Source organism: Bemisia tabaci, chromosome 5, assembly GCF_918797505.1.
Source record: "Bemisia tabaci chromosome 5, PGI_BMITA_v3".
Classification (NCBI taxonomy): domain Eukaryota; kingdom Metazoa; phylum Arthropoda; class Insecta; order Hemiptera; family Aleyrodidae; genus Bemisia; species Bemisia tabaci.
The window spans coordinates 43,506,907-43,526,394 of record NC_092797.1 but is presented as its reverse complement, the minus strand read 5'-3'; the positions used below and the strand labels follow the sequence as shown (position 1 = coordinate 43,526,394).

At 41.5% G+C, this 19,488-nt stretch overlaps 1 protein-coding gene across 1 annotated transcript in view; it reads right to left on the bottom strand.

Moving 5' to 3' along the window:
• LOC109032266 (metabotropic glutamate receptor 2) overlaps positions 1-19,488 on the bottom strand; it is a 555,771-nt gene that overhangs the window by 455,051 nt on the left and 81,232 nt on the right. Inside the window, exon 3 of the mRNA XM_072300776.1 lies at positions 6,207-6,299. The gene's annotated coding sequence lies outside the window, so the exon portion shown is untranslated. The remainder of the gene's footprint in view (positions 1-6,206; positions 6,300-19,488) is intronic.

Below are 19,488 nucleotides of genomic sequence, written 5' to 3'. Positions count from 1 at the left end.
ATCCCCGTTCGGATGAATCGCGGAACCCACGGAGCAAGGGCCGAATTGATTGACCCTCATCCCCTTCTCGGCCCCCTCGGTGCCACCCCCGCCCGCAGATGGGCCTCGAACCCCGACCAACCCCTTTTTCCCTCGCGCCTGGCCGCGGCGTCTATTAAATGATTTCGCTGGCTTAATTGATCGAATCGTCGTATATAAATTGACATATTTTTGCGTGAGGCGAATTCCACGCGCGCGGCTGTAGTACGCGTTTGTATTCTGCTGTGCTGAGGAAGAACGCCGTATGAGCCTTCAGACGTTGCCAAGTTTCCTCCGATAAAAACCAAAATTACTGAGAAAATTGTGAATATTATTTTCCAAAATTTTCAGAAAATTTTGTAGGCAGTTTAATCCAAAATATCTGAAAATTTCAAAGAAAAATATGCATGAATGTTGTCAAAAATCCATGTTTAATCAAGGGAAATTAGGCAACTCTCGAATGTTCATACGGCGTTCATACCTTAGCACGGTAGTATTCAGGGCCGATCTGGAGGTATGCTCTTCATATTGGGGAGAATACAGTACGATTAATATTTTAATTGAAATTAAAATTCCATGCGATGAACTAATGAGCAAGCCCCCTAGCCGCTGTGCGGACCAGCCTCTGGTGTACGCATTTTCTTTACTGGATCACTTTCTAGGTCAAATTTAAAAAAATTAAGGGGCTGGTTGCGAAAAAGAAACTACAGGGTTGCAATTAATGGGAAGATCCGTCGCAAAACACATCAGGGAGGAATCTAGTGGGTGATTTCTCTGGAATTACCTCTAAAAAACTTGTAAGATTTCTTGGTACTTCAATGTATCCCCACTTAATTTTCTTCTGTATTCTCGTTCCTCCTATTCTTCTCTTCTCATCTTCCTTGTGCTACTTGTCATTTTTCCTATATCAAATGCGTTCGCATCTAAAAAGATTGGATTCACGCAAAGAAAATTCCTTAAAATTTTCAAAGATTTCCGAATCTTTGACAATTTTAAGGAATTTTCTTTCCGCGCGCTGAAATTTGCACAAAAATCCACACAACTCTTTTCATGTAAAAAAATTGAATTGCCCGATTAAATTCGGCAATAGCTGATGTGGCTTGGTTCCTTTCTGCTAGACGCTGTCCATTTTACCTCTCATGTTTCCTACATCGAAAACTACCTCATCTGAAAAGTTCGGAGTGGCACACCCGAGTCGATGAAACCGGTCTAATACTTCCGTTTGAGCGATGTTTGTTTCCGTTTCAACTCGGACTCAAGATCGTGACTTTAATCAGTGGAGCCGGCGGCCGGGGGGGGGGGGGGGGGGGGGGGGGGCTCGCCTCCTCCGGAATCTCCGTTGTCTCCGGCTCCGGGGGCAACCGCTGTTAAACGAGTTTTTAATCGCGGCAAAAAGCGCGACAATTCGCGCGGGATGCATTTAGCCCCTGCCCCCCTCCTCCCCCCGCCCGTGACGAAAAAGCAGAAGGCGTAAAAGATTTACGAGCGCGGCCGCGGATACCGCGGAATAATACGGAATCCGTGCATCCGCAAGTGCGACTTCGAAATGCGGCTAATTTCGTTATTGGCCGCAGTTTGTAGGGGATTGCGGAGTGCCGAGTGGTCCCGCTCTACGTTTCGAGCACGCTTTATTTCAGCTCAAACAATCGCTGAAATACGTACCGCTGCCACGTCCTTCCTCCATGCTTTGACAGGAGAAATATTGCATGAAAGCATATGCAGATGAATCTATTCTAAATATGCTAAGCCCCTCTCCGTCAACTTGTTGATGGGCTGCGGACTGATTATTGAAATTGATTGACAAAGCGATAGACACAGAAGACATACACGGAGAAAAAAAAACCTCGTGCGTGCGTGGGACCCGAAGTTTAGGTCATATGGATCTCTGAGGTTTTCGGATTGAGCATCTGAACACTTTAGGTCCAGCTGCTGAGGTATGCTCACGCATCTGAAGCTACAGTTCTTACATCTGAAAAACTTCAGAAGTGAGAACCGAAGTTTTTCGGATGTGAGAACCGAAGTTTTTCGGATGTGAAAATCGAAGAACTTCAGATGTAAGAACTGAAGTTTCAGGTGTGTAATCCAAACATCAGCAGCTGGACCTAAAGTTTTCAGATGCTCAATCCGAAAACTTCAGAGATCCGTAAAACCTAAACGTCGGGTCCCACGCACGAAGTTTTCTTCTCCGTGTAGGGAGTATAGAGCGATTCTATTGGTTGAAATGGTTGGTTCTCATAGACTAGGGGAGAAAATGATGGACTAACTATACGGTCTCTATCGGGTTGCCTTCAGTCAGTCTATTATACCTACCTCCATCGTTCATTGCAACCATCCGTTTCCACCAATAGGATCCCTTTTGTCTTCTTTGTCTATAGCTTTGTCCATAAATTTCGACAATCCGCCCGCTTGTGCAGCATTTGAACGCATTACCATTAGTAAACTGGAATTCTACAGGCAGGTTGAAATCGAAAAGAGCTCCCTACCGACTGGTCGCTTAAAAGGTAACAATTTTTGGTGGACGTCACTGACTATCAAAAGGCAAAAGTCCATACAGGGAATCCCAGGAAAATCGCGTATCCATCACGGCAACTTATTGTACCGAATGCCGTTTTTTTAAACCCTCTTTGCAGGTAAGCCTGTTTTTTTGAACGACGTCGCGTGGACACGTCATGTCAGTAGGGTAGATTTTTCCACCTCACATCACGCCTATGGAAGTGTGGAAGCGGGATGGGAGCGGGGGGGGGGGGGGGGGGAGCGTTAACCGGCCGATCTTGTCAGGTGCAGTGGCAAATTGGGAGCGTGAGTGTGCATGAGCGGAGGCTGCATCAGGGGACATCCACGGCTCTTTTCATGCAAAGCTCGAACACTGCCCTACTATGAAAGAACGCCGTACAAGCCGTCAGGCGTTGCCAAATTTCCCACAACAAATCAGAAATTTTCAAGGAAATTTGTAAAGATTTTACGTCCGATTCTTCAGGGGATTTCGCTCGTAATTTGATCTGAAAAGTCCGACAATTGCACAGGAAAATATTCAAAACATTCTTTAAAAATACATATTTTCTGATAGGAAATTTGGCAACATTCGAATCCTCATACGGCGTTTTTACTTCGCACGGCAAAACAGGCCGCAGCTTTAAATATTAAAGGGCGCCGAATGTTTGGTTTGTCGAAAATTCGAGGGAAGGGAGAAAATCCATCCTGAAACCGCGTGGCGAAATTATGAAGTTTGGAATTTTTTAAAACCTCCATCCCTCTTAGGAAAATTTGGGGGTCAAGTTCAGGACAGAAAGAAAGAGGGTTATTCATATAGGCGAAAAATGTACCCAGCCCGGAATGTACGAAACTTTGTGGGCTGATAGTACTAGTTGAGAGAGGCTTATCCCTAGCTCCGTTTTTGCAGGAACCCCAGGGAAACAGCGTTGCCATTTTTTAAAGTCGTAACCTTCAAACATCCATAACTTTCGCAGAAATGCAGTTACAGAGCTCGTATTTATACCAAAAGATGCAGAAAATTACGTTCTATCGACCAATGCCAAAGAAATTTTAATTTGACTCCATTGTTGCCACGTTTTGGCCATTTTTTTAATTTTCGTAATTATTTAAAATCACGTTACCGCCTAAAAAAGTGTTTGCGGTTGGTGAGGATTGAATAAAAACCCGTCGGAATTATTGTTCGTTCGATTCCGCATCCATCGATATATTATACTTTTCTAAGAGACTTAGGGACAACGAGTTATAGCGATTTGAAAATTCGGCAACACGCCCGATACCCCGATATTGACGCTCGTCTAGGTACGTTTCGCAACTCCGTGTTACAGCAAAACGCCTGGACCAAACAAAATTCGAAAAGTCAGTTCATGTTTTGCGCTTTTTTGAAACTTTCACATGATTTTTAGGAATTCAAGTAGCGGCGGTGTTGCCGGTTTTCAATGAAAACCACCGCTGCGATCACAATTTAAAGTAGTACTCATTTAATCTTATCCAGCTACATTTGTTAACCTAAACTGACCATTTGCGACATGGTGTTGACAACATTGCCTAATTTCCGTCGAAATTCGCGTAGAGGCGGAGTTGCCAGTTTTCATGGAAACCGCCACCGCAATCACAAAACAAATTGTATTACTTATTTAATCACGTTCAGCCTTATTCTGTAGTTGGAATTGTTTATTTATCAAATCGATGGTTTCTTCTATTTCTCTGCAACGGCAGTGGTGCCTGTAGGTACCGAGATATCGATATTGTATAGAGATCAAGAGCAATGGATCTAGGCCCCTCGCCAAAACTACTCATCGGACCGCTTGAGTGATTCGGTAGCTTTACATTTCGATATCTCGCTACCGTTTAGGCATTGGTCGATAGAACGTAATTTTCTGCATCTTTTGGTATAAATACGAGCTCTGTAACTGTATTTCTGCGAAAGTTATGGATGTTTGAAGGTTACGACTTTAAAAAATGGCAACGCTGTTTCCCTGGGGTTCCTGCAAAAACGGAGCTAGGGATAAGCCTCTCTCAACTAGTACTATCAGCTCACAAAGTTTCGTACATTCCGGGCTGGGTACATTTTTCGCCTATATGAATAACCCTCTTTGGAGAGGGCTTGGTCGGTGTATCAAGAAAAGGGATAAAGTCCTTCCTGACACCGCATGGCAAAGCTGCGTGGAAAGTAAAATTTTGTGAAATCGCTATTCCCTGTCGAAAAGTTAAGGTTGGAGTTCGGGAGGATCAGAAATGTAGGAAAGGTACAGAAAGCGAAGATATTTCGTCGCATTCTCTCGAAATCTCTTACTGTTAGAGCTAAATTTACTAAATCCTTACAGAGTCCTATCCCTTAATCAAGGTTGTAACTCACATTACTCAGATCTAAAATTATGAGACTGAACCCTTTCATTTTCATTGTTTGGGCTACTATATCAGACTTTGCCTAAATTTCTCTCCATTTTTCCAGCAGAAACTTGAGCAACCCTAAAATTTGAATTTTGTGAGTGTATTCCTCATAATTTAATTCTACGTGGACATCTTAGAGAATTAAAGGGCTTAAAGTAGTTTAATCCTCTGTTTCATGGTAAAAGGTTCTGATCAGGGATGGAGCCCTTGAGCTTGTTGATATACTGATATACTTCATGGTGAAAGCACCTCACTACCAGATGGTATCTATTTTATACGCTCCCGTCTTGCGAATATGACTTGTGTCTAGATGGATTCCATCCCCGGACATGTTGATGCGGTTTTGATGCAACAGGGTTCGAATTTTCCGTCCGTTTTATGTTTTTTTCTCATGTTTTATTCATCCCTTGTTTCATCATCCATCTTTTTTACCTCCACAACAACTGCTCCTAGTGACGCTACCCGGCGTTTTGGCGATGAAGATCCCCATTCAATTTTCTTCGTCTTGTTTTTCATATTCATTCGAGTCTACAGTCGGGTTGACACGGAAAATTTAGAGTTCCCTCATATGGGGTGAGCTTTCTGAACAATAGATGTGTGACAAAAACATATGAGGCACTACGTTATATTATCGTGACTTGCAGCTGTTTATGGAATAAAATTAAAAAGCGAAAATTATTTGCAATACGCGCACATAAATTTGCCTTCTCTGACAGGGAGGCTGTCCTTTCATTCGTTTTTGTTTCCTTATTTCCATCTTCCTATTTCTCTTATTCCATTTCATTCCCTCGGTCTCCCCCCCCCCCCTTCCGCGTTTTGCAACTTAAAACTCTGCGAACATTTAATTAGGATTTCCCTCTTTGTCTTTAATCTCTTGCAAGTATGTCGTGTCATTGCAATACGAGACATTTTCCTTCAATTTGCAGGCTATGCAATTTGAGCTGCTTGGGGGTCGATACACGACAGATTTGCGTCGTGAAAGATTTTTGCGACCGATCAACAAGAGAAGGCTTTGCTGAGGGAAGAATAGATTGGATGAGACCGTAAACCGTTCGACTAGATAAATGAGTTGAGCAATTTTGAAGAATAGCAAATTTCACATATCATTAACGAGAAAATAATGAATAAATGAAATCAAAAGGAAAGGTGCTCTCAAATGAAATAGAAGCAAAATTATAGAACTAAAAAATATTAAAGTTGAATTCAACTTACCGAGAGTAAAATTCACCATTTTGAATATTTGATGAGTTGCATGAAAAAACAGCATAAATTTGATAAAAGGAAAACCAAAATCATTAACTTACCGAGGAGCTGTATTGAAAATATCATTGGCTTTAATGTATCATGTAGCTGTGTCAATAGTAAGTTTATTAGCGGCAGTTCCTCCCGTAAAATTCCTGGAAAGGAACAGAAATGGATTATTCATTACGAGTAATTATTACGAATATGACAAAAGCTATGGGAGCAAAGTTAAAGCTTGAGATATCACATGTCTATTTAGCGCTGCGAAAGGTTCAACATTCGCAACAGATGAAATGTGGTCTAGGTACATTCTGTGATTCAATGTTGGGAGTTAAAGCTGCCGGCCGGAATAATTCGCATCATTGCCACATTTTAACACCGAAATCACACTACTAGGTAGCCAAAAACATTAAATGAAAAAAATACTTAATGTTAGTACATTTCATTCCTTGAATATCTGCCACGAAAAATATCAAGCATCCGAGTGAATTCAGAATTTTCAGAAATTCACATCCTATACAAATCGAGATAGTGAATAACATTAAAGTATTATACTCATTCATAGAACATGACAAATTTAAACGGAAATAAACTTCAAAAAAGCATTCCTCGTGGCAGAGGAAATCTAAGGGCCACTTGTATGACATTTATTCACATTTATAATAAAAGTAAATCCGTACTTTTGTTTGAAGCTTTACAAATGATTTACCATTTTTCACAACAGAGATAAAATGGATTATTTTAAACAATAGATTTCATGATTTTGCTACTCCTTGCAAAATCATTAGATCAGACAACGTATACAGGAATCAAGTTTGGTGCCTCTGAAAATTTTCGGAGAGTTAAACTCAATCCAGAGGAAAGAACTTCGTTTTAATTCCTTCCCATCTCATCAACTGCATGAAAAATGTTTCATGTAACCGCAACAGAAATCTCTTACCATCTGCAAAACTTTGGTACCTTCTTAACGGGTCCCGAACACACCAAAAGTGGTCTGATGAATGCTATAACAGTTGGATGCAATTATTCGTACTCAAAGGTAGTGCGGGTTGTACGTTTACGTAAATAAAGGTGCTTTGAATTTTGTAGCCTTTACAGCGACGCGCTTGGTGCGAATTTGATTACATCCCGATTCGACAAAATAGCACGGCATTTAAGCATAACGTCACCTTTCGGCCCAAGTATCACAAGCGCCATGCGAAGTTTCAAAATATCCGCCGCTATTTTATTTGTTTAAAAAGAAATTGTTGGTTGAGTCTGTTTGGAAATTCCACACTGCACTTTATCGGCAGTACGAAGAAAATTCAGTAAAATTTTCGGACAGCTTTGTCGAACAATTTCTCTGTACAAAAGATAAAATGGCGGCGGAAATTTTGAAACGTCGCATGGCGCTTGTGATACTTTGACCGGAAGGCGACAATATCACCAATCTGCTCATTTCGATGCCATTTAAATTGGCAGCAGGGTCGCGCAGTGTTATCTGCGGCTCAGCCACAGTGCTTCGCGGAAGTTTACCTGTCATCAGTTATTCATGGCTCATAACTGGGGCACCGATTTTCAAAGGGTTACTTACCCCTCTGTTCGTCTTGGCGATGTCAATTCCGCGATCAAAACGGGGTTCCTCTCTCGCGCTTTAATTATGCGTTTCAATCCGAACCCTAACTCGATATGCCTGAGGTTGGGAATTCGCGCTGACGCGCCCTCACGAACACGGGCCCCCTGTCACGAGTAGCTATTAATGCGATTCCTCTCGGTCTTTGGGGAGCTTTTACCTCGTATGGACTCCATCTGCAATACGATGGCTCATCTGTAAAAGCACCTGACTGCATTCGGAAACCGGTGACACGTACGCTGTTTCTAAAATGAGCCAGAACTAATCTAAATATGTGAAGTTGAATTCAGATCGAAATTGCGGGCGGACGGCTGGCCCTTTCGGGAAGAGCGTGGTACCTGCCACCGCATCGAGAAAAATGTAGTTCCGGAAAAGTGTCCGCGTTCCCTTACGTCGCATTCCCGATTTTTCCTGGCCCGAATACTGGATTTCCTGGTAAGCGGGTTGGGGAGGGGGAGGGAGGGGGCCTTCCGCTGGGATCTCTCCCGTTGCCGCTCGGTCAGAGTCGTTGCCATAGAACCGACGATATACCGTAAAACTCCGGTGTAAAAACGTAAGAAAATGTTCACCGGGAAACTATCTCGGAAAAATATTTAAATTCTAAGAAAACGTGAGGAAATTTTCTTCAGGATCACGGGAGGAAATTTTTCTCACGTGGACGAGACATTTTCCTCAAAAACGGGAAAACAGGAGAGACGGGAAAATTTTCCTCAGGAAAATGGGAGAAAATATTCCTTAGGAAAACGGGAGGAGATTTTCCTCAGGAAAGCGGGAGGAGATTTCCTTCAGGAAAACGGGAGGAGATTTTCCTCAGGTAAACGGGAGGAAATGTTCCTCAGAAAAATATGAGGAAATTATACACAGGAAAATATGAATGAGGTAAGAGGAAATTTTCCTCAGAAAAACGTGCGGAAGAGTTCATCGTAACGTAAGGACAAATCTATGACAATAAACTTTATGCGATAAATGTGAATATTCCACATGGGTTTGAACTGGGAAAATTGCTGAAAAAGTAACTTATCTGGCAACAGTAGAGTCTAGGGGGAATTACGAGAGGCTGCTTTCTTAGGAAACCCCATAATTTAGCCAGAAAAGTCATTAAAACAAATTGGTTCCGTTAGAAGCACCAAATGTATTCTAGGGAAAGCTATTTTAAAATAATAATTGCAAATGGCCACAGATGCTACAAAAGGGAAAAAATTAAAGGGAAAGGAAAGGAAATGAGGATATAAGAGAGAATAAAACACAAACATCAGAGAAAAGACAACTTAATCGGCCCGATACACTAACAAAGACACAACTTAAAACGGGACCAAGGCCGCAAATAATAAAAAGAAACACATAAAATAGAATAAAAAGCCCGGGACGTCCTGATGTGGATGGACCCAGTAGCATTTTATCACCGGTTCTTCCTTTCGGGCCTGGATGGAGCTGGAACACCTGAGTAATCTCTGCTTCGATGTGCTTTGTTACAAGTTGCACTTGCTCGTTTATTTTGGTCTATCAGTCTCACAATAACAACGATGAGGCTCATAGTGTCCTTCTTTTAATTTTCTTGTTTTGCCGGTTGAAAATGCGGGTGTGATCCCTGCGAAACGTTCCGGGCTTTTTATTTTATTTTGTGTGTTTCTTTTTATTATTTGCGGCCTTAGTCCCGTTTTAAGTTGTTTCTTTGTTGACAACAGAGAAATTAATATGCAATGAAGCTATAAGAAACAAACACAAGTGGGCTCATGGCGATTCGGAACTCGAACTATATCCTTTGCCCCCTGATACTCAGACGCCATTTTATGGACAGTCCCCATACATTCAAAACTACAGAATTGTTTAACGCTATACACAGGAGACGGATGAATTGATGATGCAATGATTCTATTTCGTCACCCCTCTTGCGTAAGGGCGTGTCTCGATTTGCGCATGACCCTCAGAAAGCATAGATTTACAAGTAAAACAGGGCTCACGTGGAAGTTGCGATACGCCCTTACTTCAGTTAAGACAACGATTTGCATGTTGTGGAGGGTCGGGAACAATCACTGTTTGTTTACAGTCACCCTGCACAAACAAAATTCTACAAGCAGACAGTTCACGAGGAAGCAGCCATTAGACGACGAGAACACGGTATCGGATGAAGACGCAACATTGCAGTGCTAAGGAAAAACGCCGTATGATCGTTTGAGAGTTGCCAAATTTCTTTCGATAAAATTTTAACTGTCGAGGAAAGTTATGAATATTTTTCCTCGGAATTTTCAGGAACTCTAGGTGAAATTGGAAACAAAATTATCTGAAAACTGGAAGAGAATTTTACATAAGTTTACCGGTAAATTCGTGTTTCATCGAGGGATATTTGGATCGCATTCAGCAAAAGGGAACCGGCGCGATTACAGTGTTGTAAAAATGTTGCATCTGCATAATTATCTAAATGATCTCTCAGAATTGCAAATATTTTTTGCTTCCCACCAAAAAATTTTCAATTTTTTAGGAAAATAATTGAGTAAATTCTAATACTGTACATACAGAGAGTATTTTCAAAAGGAAAAAAGAACACAAAGAAAAAACTTCGTACATGGGACCCGAAGTTGAGGTCATACGGATCTCCGAAGTTTTCTGATCACGCATCCGAAAACTTGAGGTCGAGCTGCCGAAGTTTGGGTCAGGCATCGAGGCACTTCGGTATGTACCGGAGTACTTTAGATGTGTAACCCGAACCCTTCGGTATATATCGAGGTACTTCAGATGTCTGACCCGAACTTCGGCAGCTGGACCTCAAGTTTTTAGATACGTGATCCGAAAACTTCAGAGATCCATATGACCTCAACTTCGGGTCCCAAGCACGAAGTTTTTTTCTCCGTGAAGTTGCATGATTTTGAAAACACTGTAATTGCACTGGTTCCTTTTTACTAAACGCGATCCATTTGGCAACGTCTGAAGGCTCATGCGGCATTTTTCCACAGCACGATAGAGCGGCCCCCTGGAGTCAGCCGCGTCATGTCTCAATCGAGAAGTTACCGCGGAACTTCGTCCGACAATTATTCAAAATTCCCGGGTACACGCGCGCGTTGCAAGGTGGGGTGCCTCGGGGGTGGGTTAGGTTAGTAATGGCCTTATTCGTGGACACTTAATCACGAGAATTATGAGTGGCGTAATTGGCGAGGAGCCCCCCGGGGGAGGCGTAAATTGAGTTAATACGTGGACGCCAGGAAGTTGCAGGATTCGGCAGTTTTCCGACATTTCGGACCCGCGGGGCACCTGAACTGCACCGTCATTTGCGCGCCGACCACATAAAATGCAACTCAAACACCCGACGTTTGCGGCGGATTACGCTTTGGTGTACTGTATCCATAAAACATGAAGAGGGAATTGCGGGTTCAGTAACAATTATACAGGGTGATCCACGGTTAAACGGCCAGACTGCAGGAGCCGTAACACCGCCCAAACCCTATCTTTAAATTGAATCGGTGAGAACGAAAACACATCAACTCGAAAAGGTAACGTTGCATGGTGGCAACGATCATGGTGTCAACAAACCAAAAATCTGATCATGGAGTCAACGATTGTTGACGTCGTGATCAGGCAGTAAAACGCAAAAATGGGCCCTGAGCATGGTGTCAACGATCACGGTGTCAACAAACAGAAAAATATCCTCCTTGTGAGTAAAATTAAAAAATTAAGTGTACAGGAGAGGTCTGGGTCACGTATAGTTGGATTAGGTTAGTTTAGGTCAGGACATGTACGGTTAAATTAAGTAGGTAAGGTTAAAGTTATGTAGGGTAAGGTCGGGGAAAGTTAAGCTCTGTGAAAGTGGGATAGGTCTTGTAAGGTGAAGTTGGGTAAAGTTAGGTAAAGTTGGGTAAGGTTAGGTTAGGTAAGGTTAGGTTAGGTAAGGTTAGGTTAGGTTAGGTTAGGTTAGGTTAGGTTAGGTTAGGTTAGGTTAGGTTAGGTTAGAGTAAATAGCACAAGAAAAACAAGACTTGAAATTTAAAAGGTGTTACTGAGGCAAGTTTTAAGTTTCGTTGACGTCGTGATCGTTGACACCGTGATCATTTTTCATAAGGGTCAGAATTTTTTATTTTTGGATGATCATGGTGTCAACAAAAACTTAGAAAAACTGTTTGTTGACACCATGATCGTTGACACCATGCTACGTAATCCTCGAAAAAACGAAAATAATCAGGACACACACAAAACTGCACGGTAAGTGTATGCGCTGTCAGTCATCCATTAAATACTACGTACTTAATTCTGAAAACCAGCGTAGCTCCTCCCTTTCTAATGGATCAATCCTGATGTAACATTCCAAACGTCACCACATCAAAAAAATACAAAACACGATGAAATCAATTTCATAATTTTTACAAACTTGAAAGTAGGTCGAGATTTACCTTAATATTTTCAAAACCCGCGCCAAGCCTAGCGCCTAGCTTATCCGCCTCGCCAAGCGATGGCTTTAATTAAAGCAACGGCGTCGATAAGTTCCTCCCAAGAAGTTAGTCTAAGAAAAACATTTTTGGTGTCGCAAGACAAGTACTAAAGGACACTTTAAAGGTCCGAGTTTTAACAGATTCCCTAACTTCAATGACCTTTATTAAAATTCATTGTCTTTGATGAAAATTGAGCATTTTCGAGTTACCGAGTTGGTGTGTTTTCGTTCTCACTGATTCAATTGAGATTTCGATTTTTTTTTCTTTTTTTAGATTATGTACAAATTCAGGGCATAAAAGTACAGGTACGTAAATAAGTACAAATTTTCATGAGATTTCGTTCACAGCCATTGCCAAAATTCAAGAAAAACGATTTACTTTCCTAAATTTGGGGGGAAGGGCGTATTTACAACTTTTCGAAAAAACTTTTTACGACAAAAAAGTATCATTTTGACCCATAGAATACGCTCCTGCAGTCTGGTCGTTTAATCCTGTTATGTATATTACAGTGGCACTTAGGTTTACGAGTGTCCACTGTCCTTGCCGTTTTTGGTAAGACATCGAAATGGTTCGGTTAGGACTAACATACAAAAAGGCGACTCTTATCGAAACCGTTTGTTCCCTACTTATTTAGACCATGTTCAGCAGAAAGGAATTAAGCCATATCATATATTAGGATTCTTTTGAACATTTTAAAGAAATTTCCTCGTACTATGCAGAAAATTCAGTAAAATTTGCAAACAAATCCGCACAACTGTTTTCATGGTTCCGTTCATCAAATCGCCCAGTTAAAGGCAATAGCTGACGTGGCTTGGTTACTTTCTGCTTAATGCGGTTCATCTGATGTGTGTTGCAAGGACAAAAAAAGAGTCTTCTTTAGGAAACTGCGAGAGTCAGAAAATATGAAAAACTGTCTTCAATTGCAAAATGTATTTAGGGCAAGACGTATAGTTTACTTTGTTCAATTTTTTTTTTCGGGCACTTCTGGTTTACCATGAGCATGTGGCGTTTTATTCTAGTGTAGACTTTGTCTGGTGGCCCACTGGAAGAAAAACACATTGGATCTAGAGTCCAGATTCTTAAAAACATCGACAAGAAAAAATACTCTTGATTCAATCAGATTTAAGCTTAAATCAAAAGGAAATCCGCTCAAATTAAGAGGCTTGGTTCTTGATTTAAGCAAAAATCCGATTGAATCAAGAGTATTTTTTCTTGTCGATGTTTTTAAGAGTCTGGACTCTAGATCCAATGTGTTTTTTTCCCGGTGATATTCAATTATACTCAAACATTGCCATACTTGAAATAAAAATAAAACAAAACAACAATAACATAAAAAACAGCACACGAATGTTGGAGCTTAGAGTCATCACGTTTTTCATTCTCGGCGTTATACTACGTGCTCGGAGCATCGAGTGAGGTATCACTGCACATTGCGGGCGTAACTTAAACAATTGACGCGAGCGAATCCTTGGTTTTATTTACTCAGCGGGTGTTACCACTTGTAACCCTTTCAACACCGCGCCGCTCCATCGGTCAAGTGGAACTACTTCGGGCAAGTTGAAAGTACCGCCCTCTGATTCACTGAGGAGGAAGTACTCATTAGTTTCGGGAGCTTCTCAAATTCATTTGCTCTCTCGTAAAATGTATCAACTTTCATCACATTCCCTACTCTACCATGCTGAAGAAGAACGCCGTATGAGCCTTCAAACGTTGTCAAAATTGCTTTGATATAACACAAACTAGCGAAATGCCCGTGACTGGAGTCACGGGTCTAGAGGCCGCTAAAATATCTACAACCCCGAAAAAATGGTGGTAGGGGAGCAAGACATGCCATACAAAAAAAATGATAAAATCGATAGAAAAATGAGTTATGGGGAGAGGGTGATGGAGCTAGAAAAATTAGCTGCGGGTGGGGGGGGGAGGTAGAATTAATGCTGGCAAAAAAATTAGAACTAACCTAGCAATGATTTATTAAAAAAAGTAAGAAAAAAAATGGAAAAAAAGAAAAAAATAAGTTGAAATAAAACATCAGCTGATAGCAAACAAAGGTTACCAAGGAAACCAAGGAATGGAACTTTCATAAAAACAGTTTAGTGGAAAACAGCGTAAGTAGGGCACTTACGTTAATTACCGTTTATAAGTAAACGGTAAATGCGATTTAACCGAAAATTTATACAGTTCTTCATAAGACCAAAATGGACAAAATTGCAAAATTTGAAGAAGCTAACGTAAATCTAACGATAGTTATCGTGAACGAAAGAATTGCTGACATAGGTCGGGTAACTATTATAGGTGGGATGGGATTATCTAAAAAAAAATTTAATTAAATTTCTTCCTAGAGAAAGAGAACTTTGTTCGTAATTTGATCTGAAATTTGCGAAATTTTTAAGGAGAGAGATTCATAACTTTCTTCCGAAAGAGGTATTTTCTAAAGAAATTTGGCGACGTCTAAAGGCTCATATGACGTTCTTCCTTAGCACGGTGGTACTAGCAAGGTCCGTTGAAAAACTCCCAAATTTTGAAGATACATTTCTTAAAAACATATTAAATGTTACATTTTAGGATGATTTTTGAGGCAGTTTTCAAGTACTGAATTCAACCCACTGCCTTGATCTTTCCAAACTTAGAGAAACAAAAAGAACTTATAATAAAAATAATTTAACGAATGAAGCTATACACAGTCGCGAGGTAGGCGAAGGGACCAAAAGGTAATTTAACAAGTTTTGTAAAAATAATACGTAAACGTGAATTCAAGCCTCAGGTGGGTTTGGCTTACTTCACTGCTTATTTCTAAACTCGCGTGGAAACACAGATGAATTCTGGTCATGCTTTATACGGATTGGGAAAGGTGGGAATCGATGAGAGTCATTGAATGCAGCAAGAAAAGACGCGACATACGTGAACTTTCAGAATGTCAAACTTTCTGCGTGAACCCGTGATGACTTACGCGAGATGTTGTTCTTGACGTGTTGCCAAGTCGAGAGATGCACTGATAAGAATCTAGACCGTAAAGCATTTCTCGATGAAATTGAAGGAGCAGACTTGAGTATCTCCGTTGGATGTTTTACTTTGCTCTAACAGCAGACAAAATTTCCACTCTTGCTTATTTTATTGCACTGTTTGTTTCATGGATCTGAGTGAAGTTTGATTTCTAATATTCTGTTCAAATCATACTCTATGGCATTAGATTATATGAGTAACGCGCACAGTGGATCGAGTCAATCGGAGACGTAGCACAAAATTTGGAAACTTTAAAAGCTTAAAACTCTGTTTGCACAAAATTTTAAGATTTTCAAAGTGATTCCATTCGTTTCCTTGTGAAATTTTCTTCTAGAGGCACCCCTTAAAATTTAAAAAATAACGAATAATAAATCAAAATTTGCAGTTCTAGTCAAATATTTTATGTCAGATTTCTCTGATTGACTCGATCCACTGTGCGGCGTACACCTAAAGCGCGAAGCGCTTTGATAGGTTGGACCGCCAATAAACGGTCAGGGGTGTAGCCCCTAGCAAATAAATAATTACTAACACCGCCTTCGTACGTAAAGAACCTAACCTAACTCGAGGCGTTGTGCTCTGCTTTCTACATGTTTCAAATTTCCTTTAGGCTTATTAAGTAAAAGGAACGGACACTACACAATCAAGAAGCTAAGCAAATTTATTGTAAAAAAAAGTTGTGAAAAAACTATAAGAACTAAACTAACTGAAGTTGTCACTACGAAGAGTCACTGTGATATAATAATACCTCCTGATAAAATCTCTACCACTGCTCCCAAGTTCCTTAACACTGATCTTTTGGTCGCTGCAGTCCAATTTAATTTAAAGTTTATGAGCCCCGTAAGTGCTCAATAATGAACATTACAGAGAGACCGTTAATTTGCAGACGTGCAATGCGATCGATGCACTAGGTACCCTTAATCTTAGTCTTATTACGAAAACGGCAGTACGGGACCATGGCTAAGTCTCTGCTGTAAAGTAAGGATTCTGCGGCGTGTGGCTATAATTTATAGTATTAGTGTCTCTCCATAGCTTAACCACAAGCTCTGAGTTACACCCGAACAGTTCACTAACACCTAATCCTGCTTTCGTATGCAGTAATGCAGTATGCTCACCCCATGAAGACTAATGTTCGAATAGGGCAAGATATGTAGATTTCCCCAATTGCGGGCGACCGGTATTCACCCACCAGTTAACTTAAGAGAACTGTTACCACAAGAAATCTCAATTTAAAGGGGAAAAAAATCAAATAGCCTGTTACGTTTTGTAACGAGAAGAACAATGTAGAGCTTGTCTTAAAGCGTTCGGCACATAAACTCAGCAAAAATATAAATTCTAGTGTAAAAATATTAATTCTGGAGTGAAGTATGTTCACACGTTTGTGTAACACACTGTTTCAAAAAGTGTCACAGAAAAACAAAAGTTTACAAGCAGTTCATGCAATAAAATTGCAATGAAATTTAATTAAACGAAATCAAGCGCAGGAAAAAAAGATCCAAGTGAAGTTCACTAGAGCCAAATGAGGGATATTGTGAGTCGCATGCTACATAGAGAAAAAATATTGGTTCATAAGATACGTTCGAATTCGGTTACTTGAAGTAGCGCGCTGCGAGGCTATAGCTGAGAGGGAAGCGCGAGCAAAAACGCCTTCAACTCTGCGATAGGCAACACGGGCATCCATCTAATCATTGAATTTATTGATAGATAGAGCAATAGACAAAGAAGGCAAAGCAAAAATGAAACGATTCTATTGGTGGAAGCGAGTGGCGGCAATAGACAAAAGAGATAATTAATAAATTTACCAACTCACGGCAACCCGTTAGAAACTCGCATATTTAGTTCATCATTTTCTCCGGTAGTCTGTAACTACCACTCATTTCAACCAATTCCCTATGTCTTCACTGTTCATAGCTTGTCTATCAATTTCAATTTCAATCATCAACACGCAGCCCTCTGAACGGAAAAGTGCCTTCATATTGAACTATTCGTCGGCTCATATACTCGAGGTTTTTTTCTTCTTGTATCACTGATATTAGCTCTCTGGCCTCCTAAATTTTTATTTTTTGTCACATTCCGTTCTACCGCTCTACTAGGCCGATGTTCATGATATTTGCAGTTATCGATAGGCGATAAACGAACCGACTTCATCAAATTTGGGAGCTATGACATTCGAGTGCTCTTCTTGGAGGGGCCCTTCAAGTATTACGTAAGCTATTCTGACTTTTTGACACCCCTCCGTTCTCTCCTTATGAACTGTAACCATGTAACCAATACTGCCGTGCTCAGGGAAAACTCCGTATGAGTTGCAAAATTCTTCCTCGTAAAATATTTGTTTTTGAGAAAGATTATGAATATTCCTACCTAGACATTAGTTTGAATCACACTGCAAGAAAATTCCTAAAAATTGGACGGAAAGCATTCACAAGTATTAGTTAAAATTCGAGTTTTATCTTAAGAAATTTTATAGCGAAGGTCCCAACGGCGTTCTTCCTTAACACGGCAGCATACAGTTCAACACTTTAACTAGATGTACGCCCTCTGGCCGCCACGCGACCCTACCTGTCGAGAGCGCCGACGCGCCCTTCAAGACCCGTTTTGCGTGTTCACTGGAAAAAAAAAAAAAAAATTGGATCTGGAGTCCAGACTCTTGAAAACATTGACAAGAAAAAATACTCTTGATTCAATCGTATTTTTGCTTGAATCAAAACGAGATCCGCTTCAATTAAGAGGCTTGGTTCTTGATTTAAGCTAGATTATGATTGAATCAAGAGTACTTTTTCTTGTCGATGTTTTTAAGAGTCCGGACTCTAGATCCAATGTGGTTTTTTTCCCCCCAGTGTTTCTTGAGCGTTGGACTAAATGAATCTGGCTCATTTCGGGACCACTTCCTCTTGATGGCCGTTAAAATCATGAAAATCCGAACTCTTTGTTGTGTAAATTTTAACTCTTTTTTCTCACCTCTTTCAAAGTGCTCTCGGTTTTACCGCGGTGCCACTTCAACCAATGAGAAGCGCGGCTTCATTTTAAGTTTTTAGCGCTTCGTCTTTATATCTTCGGCGGCAGTATAAGGGTTTGTAAGAGAACAGATTGGATTGTGGAAAAATGGAAATGCAACGCTGGTGGGGCTCGGGGCGCCAGGCCGCGGAGGAGCCGGACAGGGACAATGGAGCGAGGGGAGCCGGGCCGGGGCCGGGGCGGGAGGTTGTGCAAGGGAGTGCGGCGGGCGCGGAATTGACAATAGACTCATTAACGGAGATATCAACATATTACGGGATGGGGCCCGCGCCCGAGCGGCTGCGGCTCCGACTGCGGCGGCGGGCGTCGACGTCGACGTCGCGGCATCGGGATTGGGATGAGAGATCAACAGGTTGACTTGAGTGAATGTGACGCCGCGAATGCCTCCGACGCGACGGCACGTCCCGCCCCCCTCCCCCACAACCACCGCCACCGCCCCCCATTCATTCTCACCGATCGATTATTTCCAAAAGCCCCTTTCCAGGGAGATAACGCAACGCCATATCCTGCCCTCGACGACGCCTGTACTTGGGGTGAAAACGCATTGGTTCTTGTAATGGTCACAGGGGCCGTCTCTACATTGCGTGATGAACACGTCGTTTTGTTTTGTGTGTTCTAGGATAGGGACCTACGTCACGAAATGAGTGCAAAAAGGAAAGGGAGGGGGTCAAAAATGCCGTAAAAAAGCGTTACTTAATTCAGGAACAGCCCCTAACAACTACTGCGTCTGTCCCCCATTCATTGTCACCAATCAATTATTTCCAAAAGCCCCTTTCCAGGCAGCTAACGCAACGCAACGACAGATACCCTGTCCTCGACGCCTGTACTTGGGGTAAAAACCATTGGGGGTCGTTCATAAATTACGTAACGCTCTAAGGGAAAGGGTCAAAAATGCCATAAAAGTGAGTTTGGGAGGGGGGTCGAGGATAGCTTTACGCCGTTTTGTTTCTACATGTTTAAGGATTGGGACCAATGTCACAAAAGTGTTGCAAGGGGGAGGAGGGTTGAAAATGTCATAAAATTGCGTTTCTAAATTCAAGAACGGCCCCTATCAACCACTGCGACCGCCCTCATTCATTGTCACCAATCGATTATTTCCAAAAGCCCCTTTACAGGCAGCTAACGCAACGCAACGACAGATACCCTGCCCTCGTCGCCTAGAATCGGTGGGGAAAATCGTTGGCTCTTGCAGCGGTCATGGGAGGCCGTTTCTAAATTATACGTAACGCTCTAGGGGAATGGGGGTCGAAGAGAACACGCTGTTTTGTTCTACGTGTTGAAGGATAGGGAGCTACGTCACAA